This window comes from Rhipicephalus microplus, chromosome 3 (assembly GCF_043290135.1).
Source record: "Rhipicephalus microplus isolate Deutch F79 chromosome 3, USDA_Rmic, whole genome shotgun sequence".
Lineage (NCBI taxonomy): Eukaryota > Metazoa > Arthropoda > Arachnida > Ixodida > Ixodidae > Rhipicephalus > Rhipicephalus microplus.
Genome location: NC_134702.1, coordinates 72,532,748 through 72,552,941, shown reverse-complemented (window position 1 = coordinate 72,552,941; position 20,194 = coordinate 72,532,748). Strand labels below are relative to the sequence as shown.

The window sequence follows — 20,194 nt, the reverse complement described above, 5'->3', positions numbered from 1 at the left end:
GCATGACATTTAATTACCTTCTCACGCGTATTTACCCCCGTGCTAGTAAAATGGCGACGTTTCTACAACCTTCCCAATCGTCTCGCATATAAACTTTGGGTGCCAGCACACTTTGTGACGCGTATGACATGTTCTAATTCACTTTACACATTATGATGCTGAACTTGTGGCAATAAATCACTAAATAAAACATAAACAATACAACAAAAAGCTTGCTCCGCCGAGCCGGATTCGAACCAGCGAGCTATGGATGTACGCAGTTAAAACCTATGCAGTCCACCCCTCTACCAACTGAGATATCGACGGCAGATGGCGGAACTACGGCGCTGATTCATCCTTTATGCCGAAGGAATCGCAGGCAGTATAGAGGCTGACGAAATAACGAGAACCATGAAGCTGCATGACATTTTGTTACCCACTCACGCGTATTTACCATCGATGCAAGTAAAATGGCGACGTTTCTGCAACCTTCCCAATCGTCTCGCATATAAGTTTGGGTGCCAGCGCGCTTTGCGTCGCGTATAACAAGTTCTAATTCACTTTGTATATTATAGTGCTACACATGTGGCAATAAATCACTAATTAAAACATAAAGAATAAAAAAGCTTGCTCCATCGAGCCGGATTCGAACCAGCGACCTATGGATATCCGCAGTTGGAACCTCTACAGTCTACCGCTCTTCCAACTGAGCTATCGACGGAAGATGGTGGTACCAAGGCGCTGATTCATCCTTTATGCCGAAGGGATCGCAGGCAGTATTGAGGCTGACGAAATAACGAGAATCATGAACCTGCATGACATTTACTTACCCACTCACGCGTATTTACCCCCGATGCTAGTAAAACTGCGACGTTTCTGCAACCTTCGCAATCGTCTCGCATATAAAGTTTGGGTGCCAGCCCACTTTGTGTCGCGTATGACATGTTTTATTCACTTTGTACGTTATGCTGCTGCACATGTGGCAATAAAGCACTGATAAAACATGAAGAAAAAAAACAAAAAAGATTGCTCCGTTGAGCCGGATTCGAACCAGCGACCTACGGATGTCCGCAGTTCCAACCTCGACAGTCCACCGTTCTACCAACTGAGCTATCGACGGAAGATAGCATTACTACGGCGCTGATTCATCCTTTATGCCGAAGGAATTGCAGGCAGTATAAAGGCTGACGAAATAACGAGAACCATGAAGCTGCATGACAATTGCTTACCCACTCACGCGTATTTACCCCCGATGCTAGTAAAACTGCGACGTTTCTGCAACCTTCCCAATCGTCTCGCATATAAACTTTGGGTGCCAGCACACTTCGTGAAGCGTATGACATGTTCTAATTGTCTTGGTACATTATGGTGCTGCACATGTGGCAATAAATCACTAATTAAAACATAAAGAATAAAAAAGCTTGCTCCGTCGAGCCGGATTCGAACCAGCGACCTATGGATATCCGCAGTTGGAACCTTTACAGTCAACCGCTCTACCAACTGAGCTATCGACGGAAGATGGCGGTACCAAGGCGCTGATTCATCCTTTATGCCGAAGGGATCGCAGGCAGTATTGAGGCTGATGAAATAACGAGAACCATGAAGCTGCATGACATTTACTTACCCACTCACGCGTATTTACCCCCAATGCTAGTAAAACTGCGACGTTTCTGCAACCTTCCCAATCGTCTCGCATATAAACTTCGGGTGCCAGCACACTTCGCGACCCGTATGACATGTTCTAATCCACTTGGTACATTATGGTGCTTCACATGTGGAAATAAATCATTTATTAAAACATAAAGAATAAAGAAGTTTGCTCCGTCGAGCCGGATTCGAACCAGCGACCTATGGATGTCCGCAATTGGAAGCTCTACAGTCCACCACTCTATTAACTGAGCTTTCGGCGGAAGATGGCAGTGCCAAGGCGCTGATTCATCCTTTATGCCGAAGGGATCGCAGGCAGTATTGAGGCTGACGAAATAACGAGAACCATGAAGCTGCATGACATTTAATTACCTTCTCACGCGTATTTACCCCCGATGCTAGTAAAATGGCGACGTTTCTACAACCTTTCCAATCGTTTCGCATGTAAACTTTGGGTGCCAGCACACTTTGTGTCGCGTATGACATGTTTTATTCACTTTGTACGTTATGGTGCTGCACATGTGGCAATAAATCACTGATAAACATGAAGAAAAAAACAAAAAAGATTGCTCCGTTGAGCCGGATTCGAACCAGCGACCTACGGGTGTCCGCAGTTCGAACCTCGACAGTCCACCGTTCTACCAACTGAGCTATCGACGGAAGATGGCAGTACTACGGCGCTGATTCATCCTTTATGCCGAAAGAATCGCAGGCAGTATAAAGGCTGACGATATAACGAGAACCATGAAGCTGCATGACATTTGCTTACCCACTCACGCGTGTTTACCCCCGATGCTAGTAAAACTGCGACGTGTCTGCAACCTTCCCAATCGTCTCGCATATAAACTTTGGGTGCCAGCACACTTCGCGACGCGTATGACATGTTCTAATTCACTTGGTACAATATGGTGCTGCACAAGTGGCAATAAATAACTAATTAAAACATAAAGAATGAAAAAGCTTGCTCCGTCGAGCCGGATTCGAACCAACGACCTATGGATGTCCGCAGTTGGAACCTCTACAGTCCACCACTCTACCAACTGAGCTATCGACGGAAGATTGCGGTGCCAAGGCACTGATTCATCCTTTATGCCGAAGGGATCGCAGGCAGTATTGAGGCTGACGAAATAACGAGAACCATGAAGCTGCATGACATTTAATTACCTTCTCACGCGTATTTACCCCCGATGCTAGTAAAATGGCGACGTTTCTACAGCCTTCCCAATCGTCTCGCATATAAACTTTGGGTGCCAGCACACTTTGTGACGCGTATGACATGTTCTAATTCACTTTATACATTTTGGTGCTGCACTTGTGGCAATATATTACTAAATAAAACATAAACAATACAACAAAAAGCTTGCTCTGTCGAGCCGGATTCGAACCAGCGAGCTATGGATGTACGCAGTTAAAACCTATGCAGTCCACCGCTCTACCAACTGAGATATCGACGGCAGATGGCGGTACTACGGCGCTGATTCATCCTTTATGCCGAAGGAAGCGCAGGCAGTATAGAGGCTGACGAAATAACGAGAACCATGAAGCTGCATGACATTTTGTTTCCCACTCACGCGTATTTACCCCCGATGCTAGTAAAACTGCGAAGTTTCTGCAACCTTCCCAATCGTCTCGCATATAAACTTTGGGTGCCAGCACACTTCGCGACGCGTATGACATGTTTTATTCACTTTGTACGCTATGGTGCTGCACATGTGGCAATAACAATACTGATAAAACATGAAGAAAAAAACAAAAAAGATTGCTCCGTTGAGCCGGATTCGAACCAGCGACCTACGGATGTCCGCAGTTCGAACTTCTACAGTCCACCGTTCTACAGACTGAGCTATCGACGGAAGATAGCAGTACTACGGCACTGATTCATCCTTTATGCCGAAGGAATCGCAGGCAGTATAAAGGCTGACGATATAACGAGAACCATGAAGCTGCATGACATTTAATTACCTTCTCACGCGTATTTACTCCTGATGCTAGTAAAATGGCGACGTTTCTACAACCTTCCCAATCGTCTCGCATATAAACTTTGGGTGCCAGCACACTTCGCGACGCGTATGACATGTTCTAATCCACTTGGTACATTATGGTGCTGCACATGTGAAAATAAATCACTAATTAAAACATAAAGAATAAAAAGTTTGCTCCGTCGAGCCGGATTCAAACCAGCGACCTATGGATGTCCGCAGTTGGAACCTCTACAGTCAACCGCTCTACCAACTGAGCTATCGACGGAAGATGGCGGTACCAAGGCGCTGATTCATCCTTTATGCCGAAGGGATCGCAGGCAGTATTGAGGCTGATGAAATAACGAGAACCATGAAGCTGCATGACATTTACTTACCCACTCACGCGTATTTACCCCCAATGCTAGTAAAACTGCGACGTTTCTGCAACCTTCCCAATCGTCTCGCATATAAACTTTGGGTGCCAGCACACTTCGCGACCCGTATGACATGTTCTAATCCACTTGGTACATTATGGTGCTTCACATGTGGAAATAAATCATTTATTAAAACATAAAGAATAAAGAAGTTTGCTCCGTCGAGCCGGATTCGAACCAGCGACCTATGGATGTCCGCAATTGGAAGCTCTACAGTCCACCACTCTATTAACTGAGCTTTCGGCGGAAGATGGCAGTGCCAAGGCGCTGATTCATCCTTTATGCCGAAGGGATCGCAGGCAGTATTGAGGCTGACGAAATAACGAGAACCATGAAGCTGCATGACATTTAATGACCTTCTCACGCGTATTTACCCCCGATGCTAGTAAAATGGTGACGTTTCTACAACCTTTCCAATCGTTTCGCATGTAAACTTTGGGTGCCAGCACAGTTTGTGTCGCGTATGACATGTTTTATTCACTTTGTACGTTATGGTGCTGCACATGTGGCAATAAATCACTGATAAACATGAAGAAAAAAACAAAAAAGATTGCTCCGTTGAGCCGGATTCGAACCAGCGACCTACGGGTGTCCGCAGTTCGAACCTCGACAGTCCACCGTTCTACCAACTGATCTATCGACGGAAGATGGCAGTACTACGGCGCTGATTCATCCTTTATGCCGAAGGAATCGCAGGCAGTATAAAGGCTGACGATATAACGAGAACCATGAAGCTGCATGACAATTGCTTACCCACTCACGCGTATTTACCACCGATGCTAGTAAAACTGCGACGTTTCTGCAACCTTCCCAATCGTCTCGCATATAAACTTTGGGTGCCAGCACACTTCGCGACGCGTATGACATGTTCTAATTGTCTTGGTACATTATGGTGCTGCACAAGTGGCAATAAATCACTAATTAAAACATAAAGAATAAAAAAGCTTGCTCCGTCGAGCCGGATTTGAACCAGCGACCTATGGATGTCCGCAGTTGGAACCTCTACAGTCCACCGCTCTACCAACTGAGCTATCGACGGAAGATGGCGGCACCAAGGCGCTGATTCATCCTTTATGCCGAAGGGTTCGCAGGCAGTATTGCGGCTGACGAAATGAAGAAGGCCATGAAGCTGCATGACATTTAATTACCTTCTCATGCGTATTTACCCCCGATGCTAGTAAAATGGCGACGTTTTTACAACCTTCCCAATCGTCTCGCATATAAACTTTGGGTGCCAGCACACTTTGTGACGCGTATGACATGTTTTATTCACTTTGTACATTATGGTGCTGCACATGTGGCAATAAATCACTAATTAAAACATAAAGAATAAAAAAGCTTGCTCCGTCGAGCCGGATTCGAACCAGCGACCTATGGATATCCGCAGTTGGAACCTCTACAGTCAACCGCTCTACCAACTGAGCTATCGACGGAAGATGGCGGTACCAAGGCGCTGATTCATCCTTTATGCCGAAGGGATCGCAGGCAGTATTGAGGCTGATGCAATAACGAGAACCATGAAGCTGCATGACATTTACTTACCCACTCACGCGTATTTACCCCCAATGCTAGTAAAACTGCGACGTTTCTGCAACCTTCCCAATCGTCTCGCATATAAACTTTGGGTGCCAGCACACTTCGCGACCCGTATGACATGTTCTAATCCACTTGGTACATTATGGTGCTTCACATGTGGAAATAAATCATTTATTAAAACATAAAGAATAAAGAAGTTTGCTCCGTCGAGCCGGATTCGAACCAGCGACCTATGGATGTCCGCAATTGGAAGCTCTACAGTCCACCACTCTATTAACTGAGCTTTCGGCGGAAGATGGCAGTGCCAAGGCGCTGATTCATCCTTTATGCCGAAGGGATCGCAGGCAGTATTGAGGCTGATGCAATAACGAGAACCATGAAGCTGCATGACATTTTGTTACCCACTCACGCGTATTTACCATCGATGCAAGTAAAATGGCGACGTTTCTGCAACCTTCCCAATCGTCTCGCATATAAGTTTGGGTGCCAGCGCGCTTTGCGTCGCGTATAACAAGTTCTAATTCACTTTGTATATTATAGTGCTACACATGTGGCAATAAATCACTAATTAAAACATAAAGAATAAAAAAGCTTGCTCCATCGAGCCGGATTCGAACCAGCGACCTATGGATATCCGCAGTTGGAACCTCTACAGTCTACCGCTCTTCCAACTGAGCTATCGACGGAAGATGGTGGTACCAAGGCGCTGATTCATCCTTTATGCCGAAGGGATCGCAGGCAGTATTGAGGCTGACGAAATAACGAGAATCATGAACCTGCATGACATTTACTTACCCACTCACGCGTATTTACCCCCGATGCTAGTAAAACTGCGACGTTTCTGCAACCTTCGCAATCGTCTCGCATATAAAGTTTGGGTGCCAGCCCACTTTGTGTCGCGTATGACATGTTTTATTCACTTTGTACGTTATGCTGCTGCACATGTGGCAATAAAGCACTGATAAAACATGAAGAAAAAAAACAAAAAAGATTGCTCCGTTGAGCCGGATTCGAACCAGCGACCTACGGATGTCCGCAGTTCCAACCTCGACAGTCCACCGTTCTACCAACTGAGCTATCGACGGAAGATAGCATTACTACGGCGCTGATTCATCCTTTATGCCGAAGGAATTGCAGGCAGTATAAAGGCTGACGAAATAACGAGAACCATGAAGCTGCATGACAATTGCTTACCCACTCACGCGTATTTACCCCCGATGCTAGTAAAACTGCGACGTTTCTGCAACCTTCCCAATCGTCTCGCATATAAACTTTGGGTGCCAGCACACTTCGTGAAGCGTATGACATGTTCTAATTGTCTTGGTACATTATGGTGCTGCACATGTGGCAATAAATCACTAATTAAAACATAAAGAATAAAAAAGCTTGCTCCGTCGAGCCGGATTCGAACCAGCGACCTATGGATATCCGCAGTTGGAACCTTTACAGTCAACCGCTCTACCAACTGAGCTATCGACGGAAGATGGCGGTACCAAGGCGCTGATTCATCCTTTATGCCGAAGGGATCGCAGGCAGTATTGAGGCTGATGAAATAACGAGAACCATGAAGCTGCATGACATTTACTTACCCACTCACGCGTATTTACCCCCAATGCTAGTAAAACTGCGACGTTTCTGCAACCTTCCCAATCGTCTCGCATATAAACTTCGGGTGCCAGCACACTTCGCGACCCGTATGACATGTTCTAATCCACTTGGTACATTATGGTGCTTCACATGTGGAAATAAATCATTTATTAAAACATAAAGAATAAAGAAGTTTGCTCCGTCGAGCCGGATTCGAACCAGCGACCTATGGATGTCCGCAATTGGAAGCTCTACAGTCCACCACTCTATTAACTGAGCTTTCGGCGGAAGATGGCAGTGCCAAGGCGCTGATTCATCCTTTATGCCGAAGGGATCGCAGGCAGTATTGAGGCTGACGAAATAACGAGAACCATGAAGCTGCATGACATTTAATTACCTTCTCACGCGTATTTACCCCCGATGCTAGTAAAATGGCGACGTTTCTACAACCTTTCCAATCGTTTCGCATGTAAACTTTGGGTGCCAGCACACTTTGTGTCGCGTATGACATGTTTTATTCACTTTGTACGTTATGGTGCTGCACATGTGGCAATAAATCACTGATAAACATGAAGAAAAAAACAAAAAAGATTGCTCCGTTGAGCCGGATTCGAACCAGCGACCTACGGGTGTCCGCAGTTCGAACCTCGACAGTCCACCGTTCTACCAACTGAGCTATCGACGGAAGATGGCAGTACTACGGCGCTGATTCATCCTTTATGCCGAAAGAATCGCAGGCAGTATAAAGGCTGACGATATAACGAGAACCATGAAGCTGCATGACATTTGCTTACCCACTCACGCGTGTTTACCCCCGATGCTAGTAAAACTGCGACGTGTCTGCAACCTTCCCAATCGTCTCGCATATAAACTTTGGGTGCCAGCACACTTCGCGACGCGTATGACATGTTCTAATTCACTTGGTACAATATGGTGCTGCACAAGTGGCAATAAATAACTAATTAAAACATAAAGAATGAAAAAGCTTGCTCCGTCGAGCCGGATTCGAACCAACGACCTATGGATGTCCGCAGTTGGAACCTCTACAGTCCACCACTCTACCAACTGAGCTATCGACGGAAGATTGCGGTGCCAAGGCACTGATTCATCCTTTATGCCGAAGGGATCGCAGGCAGTATTGAGGCTGACGAAATAACGAGAACCATGAAGCTGCATGACATTTAATTACCTTCTCACGCGTATTTACCCCCGATGCTAGTAAAATGGCGACGTTTCTACAGCCTTCCCAATCGTCTCGCATATAAACTTTGGGTGCCAGCACACTTTGTGACGCGTATGACATGTTCTAATTCACTTTATACATTTTGGTGCTGCACTTGTGGCAATATATTACTAAATAAAACATAAACAATACAACAAAAAGCTTGCTCTGTCGAGCCGGATTCGAACCAGCGAGCTATGGATGTACGCAGTTAAAACCTATGCAGTCCACCGCTCTACCAACTGAGATATCGACGGCAGATGGCGGTACTACGGCGCTGATTCATCCTTTATGCCGAAGGAAGCGCAGGCAGTATAGAGGCTGACGAAATAACGAGAACCATGAAGCTGCATGACATTTTGTTTCCCACTCACGCGTATTTACCCCCGATGCTAGTAAAACTGCGAAGTTTCTGCAACCTTCCCAATCGTCTCGCATATAAACTTTGGGTGCCAGCACACTTCGCGACGCGTATGACATGTTTTATTCACTTTGTACGCTATGGTGCTGCACATGTGGCAATAACAATACTGATAAAACATGAAGAAAAAAACAAAAAAGATTGCTCCGTTGAGCCGGATTCGAACCAGCGACCTACGGATGTCCGCAGTTCGAACTTCTACAGTCCACCGTTCTACAGACTGAGCTATCGACGGAAGATAGCAGTACTACGGCACTGATTCATCCTTTATGCCGAAGGAATCGCAGGCAGTATAAAGGCTGACGATATAACGAGAACCATGAAGCTGCATGACATTTAATTACCTTCTCACGCGTATTTACTCCTGATGCTAGTAAAATGGCGACGTTTCTACAACCTTCCCAATCGTCTCGCATATAAACTTTGGGTGCCAGCACACTTCGCGACGCGTATGACATGTTCTAATCCACTTGGTACATTATGGTGCTGCACATGTGAAAATAAATCACTAATTAAAACATAAAGAATAAAAAGTTTGCTCCGTCGAGCCGGATTCAAACCAGCGACCTATGGATGTCCGCAGTTGGAACCTCTACAGTCAACCGCTCTACCAACTGAGCTATCGACGGAAGATGGCGGTACCAAGGCGCTGATTCATCCTTTATGCCGAAGGGATCGCAGGCAGTATTGAGGCTGATGAAATAACGAGAACCATGAAGCTGCATGACATTTACTTACCCACTCACGCGTATTTACCCCCAATGCTAGTAAAACTGCGACGTTTCTGCAACCTTCCCAATCGTCTCGCATATAAACTTTGGGTGCCAGCACACTTCGCGACCCGTATGACATGTTCTAATCCACTTGGTACATTATGGTGCTTCACATGTGGAAATAAATCATTTATTAAAACATAAAGAATAAAGAAGTTTGCTCCGTCGAGCCGGATTCGAACCAGCGACCTATGGATGTCCGCAATTGGAAGCTCTACAGTCCACCACTCTATTAACTGAGCTTTCGGCGGAAGATGGCAGTGCCAAGGCGCTGATTCATCCTTTATGCCGAAGGGATCGCAGGCAGTATTGAGGCTGACGAAATAACGAGAACCATGAAGCTGCATGACATTTAATGACCTTCTCACGCGTATTTACCCCCGATGCTAGTAAAATGGTTACGTTTCTACAACCTTTCCAATCGTTTCGCATGTAAACTTTGGGTGCCAGCACAGTTTGTGTCGCGTATGACATGTTTTATTCACTTTGTACGTTATGGTGCTGCACATGTGGCAATAAATCACTGATAAACATGAAGAAAAAAACAAAAAAGATTGCTCCGTTGAGCCGGATTCGAACCAGCGACCTACGGGTGTCCGCAGTTCGAACCTCGACAGTCCACCGTTCTACCAACTGATCTATCGACGGAAGATGGCAGTACTACGGCGCTGATTCATCCTTTATGCCGAAGGAATCGCAGGCAGTATAAAGGCTGACGATATAACGAGAACCATGAAGCTGCATGACATTTGCTTACCCACTCACGCGTGTTTACCCCCGATGCTAGTAAAACTGCGACGTGTCTGCAACCTTCCCAATCGTCTCGCATATAAACTTTGGGTGCCAGCACACTTCGCGACGCGTATGACATGTTCTAATTCACTTGGTACAATATGGTGCTGCACAAGTGGCAATAAATAACTAATTAAAACATAAAGAATGAAAAAGCTTGCTCCGTCGAGCCGGATTCGAACCAACGACCTATGGATGTCCGCAGTTGGAACCTCTACAGTCCACCACTCTACCAACTGAGCTATCGACGGAAGATTGCGGTGCCAAGGCACTGATTCATCCTTTATGCCGAAGGGATCGCAGGCAGTATTGAGGCTGACGAAATAACGAGAACCATGAAGCTGCATGACATTTAATTACCTTCTCACGCGTATTTACCCCCGATGCTAGTAAAATGGCGACGTTTCTACAGCCTTCCCAATCGTCTCGCATATAAACTTTGGGTGCCAGCACACTTTGTGACGCGTATGACATGTTCTAATTCACTTTATACATTTTGGTGCTGCACTTGTGGCAATATATTACTAAATAAAACATAAACAATACAACAAAAAGCTTGCTCTGTCGAGCCGGATTCGAACCAGCGAGCTATGGATGTACGCAGTTAAAACCTATGCAGTCCACCGCTCTACCAACTGAGATATCGACGGCAGATGGCGGTACTACGGCGCTGATTCATCCTTTATGCCGAAGGAAGCGCAGGCAGTATAGAGGCTGACGAAATAACGAGAACCATGAAGCTGCATGACATTTTGTTTCCCACTCACGCGTATTTACCCCCGATGCTAGTAAAACTGCGAAGTTTCTGCAACCTTCCCAATCGTCTCGCATATAAACTTTGGGTGCCAGCACACTTCGCGACGCGTATGACATGTTTTATTCACTTTGTACGCTATGGTGCTGCACATGTGGCAATAACAATACTGATAAAACATGAAGAAAAAAACAAAAAAGATTGCTCCGTTGAGCCGGATTCGAACCAGCGACCTACGGATGTCCGCAGTTCGAACTTCTACAGTCCACCGTTCTACAGACTGAGCTATCGACGGAAGATAGCAGTACTACGGCACTGATTCATCCTTTATGCCGAAGGAATCGCAGGCAGTATAAAGGCTGACGATATAACGAGAACCATGAAGCTGCATGACATTTAATTACCTTCTCACGCGTATTTACTCCTGATGCTAGTAAAATGGCGACGTTTCTACAACCTTCCCAATCGTCTCGCATATAAACTTTGGGTGCCAGCACACTTCGCGACGCGTATGACATGTTCTAATCCACTTGGTACATTATGGTGCTGCACATGTGAAAATAAATCACTAATTAAAACATAAAGAATAAAAAGTTTGCTCCGTCGAGCCGGATTCAAACCAGCGACCTATGGATGTCCGCAGTTGGAACCTCTACAGTCAACCGCTCTACCAACTGAGCTATCGACGGAAGATGGCGGTACCAAGGCGCTGATTCATCCTTTATGCCGAAGGGATCGCAGGCAGTATTGAGGCTGATGAAATAACGAGAACCATGAAGCTGCATGACATTTACTTACCCACTCACGCGTATTTACCCCCAATGCTAGTAAAACTGCGACGTTTCTGCAACCTTCCCAATCGTCTCGCATATAAACTTTGGGTGCCAGCACACTTCGCGACCCGTATGACATGTTCTAATCCACTTGGTACATTATGGTGCTTCACATGTGGAAATAAATCATTTATTAAAACATAAAGAATAAAGAAGTTTGCTCCGTCGAGCCGGATTCGAACCAGCGACCTATGGATGTCCGCAATTGGAAGCTCTACAGTCCACCACTCTATTAACTGAGCTTTCGGCGGAAGATGGCAGTGCCAAGGCGCTGATTCATCCTTTATGCCGAAGGGATCGCAGGCAGTATTGAGGCTGACGAAATAACGAGAACCATGAAGCTGCATGACATTTAATGACCTTCTCACGCGTATTTACCCCCGATGCTAGTAAAATGGTTACGTTTCTACAACCTTTCCAATCGTTTCGCATGTAAACTTTGGGTGCCAGCACAGTTTGTGTCGCGTATGACATGTTTTATTCACTTTGTACGTTATGGTGCTGCACATGTGGCAATAAATCACTGATAAACATGAAGAAAAAAACAAAAAAGATTGCTCCGTTGAGCCGGATTCGAACCAGCGACCTACGGGTGTCCGCAGTTCGAACCTCGACAGTCCACCGTTCTACCAACTGATCTATCGACGGAAGATGGCAGTACTACGGCGCTGATTCATCCTTTATGCCGAAGGAATCGCAGGCAGTATAAAGGCTGACGATATAACGAGAACCATGAAGCTGCATGACAATTGCTTACCCACTCACGCGTATTTACCACCGATGCTAGTAAAACTGCGACGTTTCTGCAACCTTCCCAATCGTCTCGCATATAAACTTTGGGTGCCAGCACACTTCGCGACGCGTATGACATGTTCTAATTGTCTTGGTACATTATGGTGCTGCACAAGTGGCAATAAATCACTAATTAAAACATAAAGAATAAAAAAGCTTGCTCCGTCGAGCCGGATTTGAACCAGCGACCTATGGATGTCCGCAGTTGGAACCTCTACAGTCCACCGCTCTACCAACTGAGCTATCGACGGAAGATGGCGGCACCAAGGCGCTGATTCATCCTTTATGCCGAAGGGTTCGCAGGCAGTATTGCGGCTGACGAAATGAAGAAGGCCATGAAGCTGCATGACATTTAATTACCTTCTCATGCGTATTTACCCCCGATGCTAGTAAAATGGCGACGTTTTTACAACCTTCCCAATCGTCTCGCATATAAACTTTGGGTGCCAGCACACTTTGTGACGCGTATGACATGTTTTATTCACTTTGTACATTATGGTGCTGCACATGTGGCAATAAATCACTAATTAAAACATAAAGAATAAAAAAGCTTGCTCCGTCGAGCCGGATTCGAACCAGCGACCTATGGATATCCGCAGTTGGAACCTCTACAGTCAACCGCTCTACCAACTGAGCTATCGACGGAAGATGGCGGTACCAAGGCGCTGATTCATCCTTTATGCCGAAGGGATCGCAGGCAGTATTGAGGCTGATGCAATAACGAGAACCATGAAGCTGCATGACATTTACTTACCCACTCACGCGTATTTACCCCCAATGCTAGTAAAACTGCGACGTTTCTGCAACCTTCCCAATCGTCTCGCATATAAACTTTGGGTGCCAGCACACTTCGCGACCCGTATGACATGTTCTAATCCACTTGGTACATTATGGTGCTTCACATGTGGAAATAAATCATTTATTAAAACATAAAGAATAAAGAAGTTTGCTCCGTCGAGCCGGATTCGAACCAGCGACCTATGGATGTCCGCAATTGGAAGCTCTACAGTCCACCACTCTATTAACTGAGCTTTCGGCGGAAGATGGCAGTGCCAAGGCGCTGATTCATCCTTTATGCCGAAGGGATCGCAGGCAGTATTGAGGCTGACGAAATAACGAGAACCATGAAGCTGCATGACATTTAATGACCTTCTCACGCGTATTTACCCCCGATGCTAGTAAAATGGCGACGTTTCTACAACCTTTCCAATCGTTTCGCATGTAAACTTTGGGTGCCAGCACACTTTGTGACGCGTATGACATGTTCTAATTCACTTTATACAATATGGTGCTGCACATGTAGCAATAAATCACTAATTAAAACATAAAGAATAAAAAAGCTAGGTCCGTCGAGCCGGATTCGAACCAGCGACCTATGGATGTCCGCAGTTGGAACCTCTACAGTCCACCGCTCTGCCAACTGAGCTATCGACGGAAGATGGCGGTACCAAGGCGCTGGTTCGTCCTTTATGCCGAAGGGATCGCAGGCAGTATTGAGGCTGACGAAATAACGAGAACCATGAAGCTGCATGACATTTAATTACCTTTTCACGCGTATTTACCCACAATGCTAGTAAAATGGCGACGTTTCTACAACCTTCCCAATCGTCTCGCATATAAACTTTGGGTGCCAGCACACTTCGCGACGCGTATGACATGTTCTAATTGTCTTGGTACATTATGGTGCTGCACATGTGGCAATAAATCACTAATTAAAACATAAAGAATAAAAAAGCTTGCTCCGTCGAGCCGGATTCGAACCAGCGACCTATGGATGTCCGCAATTGGAAGCTCTACAGTCCACCACTCTATTAACTGAGCTTTCGGCGGAAGATGGCAGTGCCAAGGCGCTGATTCATCCTTTATGCCGAAGGGATCGCAGGCAGTATAAAGGCTGACGATATAACGAGAACCATGAAGCTGCATGACAATTGCTTACCCACTCACGCGTATTTACCACCGATGCTAGTAATACTGCGACGTTTCTGCAACCTTCCCAATCGTCTCGCATATAAACTTTGGGTGCCAGCACACTTCGCGACGCGTATGACATGTTCTAATTGTCTTGGTACATTATGGTGCTGCACAAGTGGCAATAAATCACTAATTAAAACATAGAGAATAAAAAAGCTTGCTCCGTCGAGCCGGATTTGAACCAGCGACCTATGGATGTCCGAAGTTGGAACCTCTACAGTCCACCGCTCTACCAACTGAGCTATCGACGGAAGATGGCGGCACCAAGGCGCTGATTCATCCTTTATGCCGAAGGGTTCGCAGGCAGTATTGCGGCTGACGAAATGAAGAGGGCCATGAAGCTGCATGACATTTAATTACCTTCTCATGCGTATTTACCCCCGATGCTAGTAAAATGGCGACGTTTCTACAACCTTCCCAATCGTCTCGCATATAAACTTTGGGTGCCAGCACACTTTGTGACGCGTATGACATGTTTTATTCACTTTGTACATTATGGTGCTGCACATGTGGCAATAAATCACTAATTAAAACATAAAGAATAAAAAAGCTTGCTCCGTCGAGCCGGATTCGAACCAGCGACCTATGGATATCCGCAGTTGGAACCTCTACAGTCAACCGCTCTACCAACTGAGCTATCGACGGAAGATGGCGGTACCAAGGCGCTGATTCATCCTTTATGCCGAAGGGATCGCAGGCAGTATTGAGGCTGATGAAATAACGAGAACCATGAAGCTGCATGACATTTACTTACCCACTCACGCGTATTTACCCCCAATGCTAGTAAAACTGCGACGTTTCTGCAACCTTCCCAATCGTCTCGCATATAAACTTTGGGTGCCAGCACACTTCGCGACCCGTATGACATGTTCTAATCCATTTGGTACATTATGGTGCTTCACATGTGGAAATAAATCATTTATTAAAACATAAAGAATAAAGAAGTTTGCTCCGTCGAGCCGGATTCGAACCAGCGACCTATGGATGTCCGCAATTGGAAGCTCTACAGTCCACCACTCTATTAACTGAGCTTTCGGCGGAAGATGGCAGTGCCAAGGCGCTGATTCATCCTTTATGCCGAAGGGATCGCAGGCAGTATTGAGGCTGACGAAATAACGAGAACCATAAAGCTGCATGACATTTAATGACCTTCTCACGCGTATTTACCCCCGATGCTAGTAAAATGGCGACGTTTCTACAACCTTTCCAATCGTTTCGCATGTAAACTTTGGGTGCCAGCACACTTTGTGACGCGTATGACATGTTCTAATTCACTTTATACAATATGGTGCTGCACATGTAGCAATAAATCACTAATTAAAACATAAAGAATAAAAAAGCTAGGTCCGTCGAGCCGGATTCGAACCAGCGACCTATGGATGTCCGCAGTTGGAACCTCTACAGTCCACCGCTCTGCCAACTGAGCTATCGACGGAAGATGGCGGTACCAAGGCGCTGGTTCGTCCTTTATGCCGAAGGGATCGCAGGCAGTATTGAGGCTGATGAAATAACGAGAACCATGAAGCTGCATGACATTTACTTACCCACTCACGCGTATTTACCCCCAATGCTAGTAAAACTGCGACGTTTCTGCAACCTTCCCAATCGTCTCGCATATAAACTTTGGGTGCCAGCACACTTCGCGACCCGTATGACATGTTCTAATCCACTTGGTACATTATGGTGCTTCACATGTGGAAATAAATCATTTATTAAAACATAAAGAATAAAGAAGTTTGCTCCGTCGAGCCGGATTCGAACCAGCGACCTATGGATGTCCGCAATTGGAAGCTCTACAGTCCACCACTCTATTAACTGAGCTTTCGGCGGAAGATGGCAGTGCCAAGGCGCTGATTCATCCTTTATGCCGAAGGGATCGCAGGCAGTATTGAGGCTGACGAAATAACGAGAACCATGAAGCTGCATGACATTTAATGACCTTCTCACGCGTATTTACCCCCGATGCTAGTAAAATGGCGACGTTTCTACAACCTTTCCAATCGTTTTGCATGTAAACTTTGGGTGCCAGCACACTTTGTGTCGCGTATGACATGTTTTATTCACTTTGTACGTTATGGTGCTGCACATGTGGCAATAAATCACTGATAAACATGAAGAAAAAAACAAAAAAGATTGCTCCGTTGAGCCGGATTTGAACCAGCGACCTACGGGTGTCCGCAGTTCGAACCTCGACAGTCCACCGTTCTACCAACCGATCTATCGACAGAAGATGGCAGTACTACGGCGCTGATTCATCCTTTATGCCGAAGGAATCGCAGGCAGTATAAAGGCTGACGATATAACGAGAACCATGAAGCTGCATGACAATTGCTTACCCACTCACGCGTATTTACCACCGATGCTAGTAATACTGCGACGTTTCTGCAACCTTCCCAATCGTCTCGCATATAAACTTTGGGTGCCAGCACACTTCGCGACGCGTATGACATGTTCTAATTGTCTTGGTACATTATGGTGCTGCACAAGTGGCAATAAATCACTAATTAAAACATAGAGAATAAAAAAGCTTGCTCCGTCGAGCCGGATTTGAACCAGCGACCTATGGATGTCCGAAGTTGGAACCTCTACAGTCCACCGCTCTACCAACTGAGCTATCGACGGAAGATGGCGGCACCAAGGCGCTGATTCATCCTTTATGCCGAAGGGTTCGCAGGCAGTATTGCGGCTGACGAAATGAAGAGGGCCATGAAGCTGCATGACATTTAATTACCTTCTCATGCGTATTTACCCCCGATGCTAGTAAAATGGCGACGTTTCTACAACCTTCCCAATCGTCTCGCATATAAACTTTGGGTGCCAGCACACTTTGTGACGCGTATGACATGTTTTATTCACTTTGTACATTATGGTGCTGCACATGTGGCAATAAATCACTAATTAAAACATAAAGAATAAAAAAGCTTGCTCCGTCGAGCCGGATTCGAACCAGCGACCTATGGATATCCGCAGTTGGAACCTCTACAGTCAACCGCTCTACCAACTGAGCTATCGACGGAAGATGGCGGTACCAAGGCGCTGATTCATCCTTTATGCCGAAGGGATCGCAGGCAGTATTGAGGCTGATGAAATAACGAGAACCATGAAGCTGCATGACATTTACTTACCCACTCACGCGTATTTACCCCCAATGCTAGTAAAACTGCGACGTTTCTGCAACCTTCCCAATCGTCTCGCATATAAACTTTGGGTGCCAGCACACTTCGCGACCCGTATGACATGTTCTAGTCCACTTGGTACATTATGGTGCTTCACATGTGGAAATAAATCATTTATTAAAACATAAAGAATAAAGAAGTTTGCTCCGTCGAGCCGGATTCGAACCAGCGACCTATGGATGTCCGCAATTGGAAGCTCTACAGTCCACCACTCTATTAACTGAGCTTTCGGCGGAAGATGGCAGTGCCAAGGCGCTGATTCATCCTTTATGCCGAAGGGATCGCAGGCAGTATTGAGGCTGACGAAATAACGAGAACCATGAAGCTGCATGACATTTAATGACCTTCTCACGCGTATTTACCCCCGATGCTAGTAAAATGGCGACGTTTCTACAACCTTTCCAATCGTTTCGCATGTAAACTTTGGGTGCCAGCACACTTTGTGACGCGTATGACATGTTCTAATTCACTTTATACAATATGGTGCTGCACATGTAGCAATAAATCACTAATTAAAACATAAAGAATAAAAAAGCTAGGTCCGTCGAGCCGGATTCGAACCAGCGACCTATGGATGTCCGCAGTTGGAACCTCTACAGTCCACCGCTCTGCCAACTGAGCTATCGACGGAAGATGGCGGTACCAAGGCGCTGGTTCGTCCTTTATGCCGAAGGGATCGCAGGCAGTATTGAGGCTGACGAAATAACGAGAACCATGAAGCTGCATGACATTTAATTACCTTCTCACGCGTATTTACCCACAATGCTAGTAAAATGGCGACGTTTCTACAACCTTCCCAATCGTCTCGCATATAAACTTTGGGTGCCAGCACACTTCATGACGCGTATGACATGTTCTAATTGTCTTGGTACATTATGGTGCTGCACATGTGGCAATAAATCACTATTTAAAACATAAAGAATAAAAAAGCTTGCTCCGTCGAGCCGGATTCGAACCAGCGACCTATGGATGTCCGCAGTTGGAACCTCTACAGTCCACCGCTCTACACACTGAGCTATCGACGGAAGATGGCGGTACCAAGGCGCTGATTCATCCTTTATGCCGAAGGGTTCGCAGGCAGTGTTGCGGCTGACGAAATGAAGAGGGCCATGAAGCTGCATGACATTTAATTACCTTCTCACGCGTATTTACCCCCGATGCTAGTAAAATGGCGACGTTTCTACAACCTTCCCAATTGTCTCGCATCTAAACTTTGGGTGCCAGCACACTTTGTGACGCGTATGACATGTTTTATTCACTTTGTACATTATGGTGCTGCACATGTGGCAATAAATCACTAATTAAAACATAAAGAATAAAAAAGCTTGCTCCGTCGAGCCGGATTCGAACCAACGACCTACGGATATCCGCAGTTGGAACCTCTACAGTCAACCGCTCTACCAACTGAGCTATCGACGGAAGATGGCGGTACCAAGGCGCTGATTCATCGTTTATGCCGAAGGGATCACAGGCAGTATTGAGGCTGATGAAATAACGAGAACCATGAAGCTGCATGACATTTACTTACCCACTCACGCGTATTTACCACCGATGCTAGTAATACTGCGACGTTTCTGCAACCTTCCCAATCGTCTCGCATATAAACTTTGGGTGCCAGCACACTTCGCGACGCGTATGACATGTTCTAATTGTCTTGGTACATTATGGTGCTGCACAAGTGGCAATAAATCACTAATTAAAACATAGAGAATAAAAAAGCTTGCTCCGTCGAGCCGGATTTGAACCAGCGACCTATGGATGTCCGAAGTTGGAACCTCTACAGTCCACCGCTCTACCAACTGAGCTATCGACGGAAGATGGCGGCACCAAGGCGCTGATTCATCCTTTATGCCGAAGGGTTCGCAGGCAGTATTGCGGCTGACGAAATGAAGAGGGCCATGAAGCTGCATGACATTTAATTACCTTCTCATGCGTATTTACCCCCGATGCTAGTAAAATGGCGACGTTTCTACAACCTTCCCAATCGTCTCGCATATAAACTTTGGGTGCCAGCACACTTTGTGACGCGTATGACATGTTTTATTCACTTTGTACATTATGGTGCTGCACATGTGGCAATAAATCACTAATTAAAACATAAAGAATAAAAAAGCTTGCTCCGTCGAGCCGGATTCGAACCAACGACCTACGGATATCCGCAGTTGGAACCTCTACAGTCAACCGCTCTACCAACTGAGCTATCGACGGAAGATGGCGGTACCAAGGCGCTGATTCATCCTTTATGCCGAAGGGATCGCAGGCAGTATTGAGGCTGATGAAATAACGAGAACCATGAAGCTGCATGACATTTAC

At 45.9% G+C, this 20,194-nt stretch overlaps 1 protein-coding gene and 27 non-coding genes across 28 annotated transcripts in view; all 28 read right to left on the bottom strand.

Annotated features, from left to right (window-relative positions):
* Nucleotides 1–20,194, bottom strand: part of LOC142803787 (uncharacterized) — a 373,950-nt gene that overhangs the window by 268,203 nt on the left and 85,553 nt on the right. The gene's annotated exons all lie outside the window — the stretch shown is intronic.
* TRNAY-GUA (transfer RNA tyrosine (anticodon GUA)) lies at nt 611–700 on the bottom strand. The gene is given in 2 exon segments: nt 611–646; nt 664–700. It is a non-coding gene; the product is annotated as a tRNA-Tyr (tRNA).
* On the bottom strand, nt 1,010–1,099 carry TRNAD-GUC (transfer RNA aspartic acid (anticodon GUC)). Its single transcript is given in 2 exon segments — nt 1,010–1,045; nt 1,063–1,099. It is a non-coding gene; the product is annotated as a tRNA-Asp (tRNA).
* On the bottom strand, nt 1,405–1,494 carry TRNAY-GUA (transfer RNA tyrosine (anticodon GUA)). The gene is given in 2 exon segments: nt 1,405–1,440; nt 1,458–1,494. It is a non-coding gene; the product is annotated as a tRNA-Tyr (tRNA).
* TRNAY-GUA (transfer RNA tyrosine (anticodon GUA)) lies at nt 2,592–2,681 on the bottom strand. The gene is given in 2 exon segments: nt 2,592–2,627; nt 2,645–2,681. It is a non-coding gene; the product is annotated as a tRNA-Tyr (tRNA).
* Nucleotides 3,784–3,873, bottom strand: TRNAY-GUA (transfer RNA tyrosine (anticodon GUA)). Its single transcript is given in 2 exon segments — nt 3,784–3,819; nt 3,837–3,873. It is a non-coding gene; the product is annotated as a tRNA-Tyr (tRNA).
* Nucleotides 4,971–5,060, bottom strand: TRNAY-GUA (transfer RNA tyrosine (anticodon GUA)). The gene is given in 2 exon segments: nt 4,971–5,006; nt 5,024–5,060. It is a non-coding gene; the product is annotated as a tRNA-Tyr (tRNA).
* TRNAY-GUA (transfer RNA tyrosine (anticodon GUA)) lies at nt 5,365–5,454 on the bottom strand. The gene is given in 2 exon segments: nt 5,365–5,400; nt 5,418–5,454. It is a non-coding gene; the product is annotated as a tRNA-Tyr (tRNA).
* On the bottom strand, nt 6,154–6,243 carry TRNAY-GUA (transfer RNA tyrosine (anticodon GUA)). The gene is given in 2 exon segments: nt 6,154–6,189; nt 6,207–6,243. It is a non-coding gene; the product is annotated as a tRNA-Tyr (tRNA).
* On the bottom strand, nt 6,553–6,642 carry TRNAD-GUC (transfer RNA aspartic acid (anticodon GUC)). The gene is given in 2 exon segments: nt 6,553–6,588; nt 6,606–6,642. It is a non-coding gene; the product is annotated as a tRNA-Asp (tRNA).
* TRNAY-GUA (transfer RNA tyrosine (anticodon GUA)) lies at nt 6,948–7,037 on the bottom strand. Its single transcript is given in 2 exon segments — nt 6,948–6,983; nt 7,001–7,037. It is a non-coding gene; the product is annotated as a tRNA-Tyr (tRNA).
* TRNAY-GUA (transfer RNA tyrosine (anticodon GUA)) lies at nt 8,135–8,224 on the bottom strand. The gene is given in 2 exon segments: nt 8,135–8,170; nt 8,188–8,224. It is a non-coding gene; the product is annotated as a tRNA-Tyr (tRNA).
* Nucleotides 9,327–9,416, bottom strand: TRNAY-GUA (transfer RNA tyrosine (anticodon GUA)). Its single transcript is given in 2 exon segments — nt 9,327–9,362; nt 9,380–9,416. It is a non-coding gene; the product is annotated as a tRNA-Tyr (tRNA).
* Nucleotides 10,514–10,603, bottom strand: TRNAY-GUA (transfer RNA tyrosine (anticodon GUA)). The gene is given in 2 exon segments: nt 10,514–10,549; nt 10,567–10,603. It is a non-coding gene; the product is annotated as a tRNA-Tyr (tRNA).
* Nucleotides 11,706–11,795, bottom strand: TRNAY-GUA (transfer RNA tyrosine (anticodon GUA)). Its single transcript is given in 2 exon segments — nt 11,706–11,741; nt 11,759–11,795. It is a non-coding gene; the product is annotated as a tRNA-Tyr (tRNA).
* Nucleotides 12,893–12,982, bottom strand: TRNAY-GUA (transfer RNA tyrosine (anticodon GUA)). Its single transcript is given in 2 exon segments — nt 12,893–12,928; nt 12,946–12,982. It is a non-coding gene; the product is annotated as a tRNA-Tyr (tRNA).
* Nucleotides 13,287–13,376, bottom strand: TRNAY-GUA (transfer RNA tyrosine (anticodon GUA)). Its single transcript is given in 2 exon segments — nt 13,287–13,322; nt 13,340–13,376. It is a non-coding gene; the product is annotated as a tRNA-Tyr (tRNA).
* Nucleotides 14,077–14,166, bottom strand: TRNAY-GUA (transfer RNA tyrosine (anticodon GUA)). The gene is given in 2 exon segments: nt 14,077–14,112; nt 14,130–14,166. It is a non-coding gene; the product is annotated as a tRNA-Tyr (tRNA).
* Nucleotides 14,867–14,956, bottom strand: TRNAY-GUA (transfer RNA tyrosine (anticodon GUA)). Its single transcript is given in 2 exon segments — nt 14,867–14,902; nt 14,920–14,956. It is a non-coding gene; the product is annotated as a tRNA-Tyr (tRNA).
* TRNAY-GUA (transfer RNA tyrosine (anticodon GUA)) lies at nt 15,261–15,350 on the bottom strand. The gene is given in 2 exon segments: nt 15,261–15,296; nt 15,314–15,350. It is a non-coding gene; the product is annotated as a tRNA-Tyr (tRNA).
* On the bottom strand, nt 16,051–16,140 carry TRNAY-GUA (transfer RNA tyrosine (anticodon GUA)). The gene is given in 2 exon segments: nt 16,051–16,086; nt 16,104–16,140. It is a non-coding gene; the product is annotated as a tRNA-Tyr (tRNA).
* Nucleotides 17,238–17,327, bottom strand: TRNAY-GUA (transfer RNA tyrosine (anticodon GUA)). Its single transcript is given in 2 exon segments — nt 17,238–17,273; nt 17,291–17,327. It is a non-coding gene; the product is annotated as a tRNA-Tyr (tRNA).
* On the bottom strand, nt 17,632–17,721 carry TRNAY-GUA (transfer RNA tyrosine (anticodon GUA)). The gene is given in 2 exon segments: nt 17,632–17,667; nt 17,685–17,721. It is a non-coding gene; the product is annotated as a tRNA-Tyr (tRNA).
* On the bottom strand, nt 18,422–18,511 carry TRNAY-GUA (transfer RNA tyrosine (anticodon GUA)). Its single transcript is given in 2 exon segments — nt 18,422–18,457; nt 18,475–18,511. It is a non-coding gene; the product is annotated as a tRNA-Tyr (tRNA).
* TRNAY-GUA (transfer RNA tyrosine (anticodon GUA)) lies at nt 18,817–18,906 on the bottom strand. The gene is given in 2 exon segments: nt 18,817–18,852; nt 18,870–18,906. It is a non-coding gene; the product is annotated as a tRNA-Tyr (tRNA).
* Nucleotides 19,211–19,300, bottom strand: TRNAY-GUA (transfer RNA tyrosine (anticodon GUA)). The gene is given in 2 exon segments: nt 19,211–19,246; nt 19,264–19,300. It is a non-coding gene; the product is annotated as a tRNA-Tyr (tRNA).
* Nucleotides 19,606–19,695, bottom strand: TRNAY-GUA (transfer RNA tyrosine (anticodon GUA)). Its single transcript is given in 2 exon segments — nt 19,606–19,641; nt 19,659–19,695. It is a non-coding gene; the product is annotated as a tRNA-Tyr (tRNA).
* On the bottom strand, nt 20,000–20,089 carry TRNAY-GUA (transfer RNA tyrosine (anticodon GUA)). The gene is given in 2 exon segments: nt 20,000–20,035; nt 20,053–20,089. It is a non-coding gene; the product is annotated as a tRNA-Tyr (tRNA).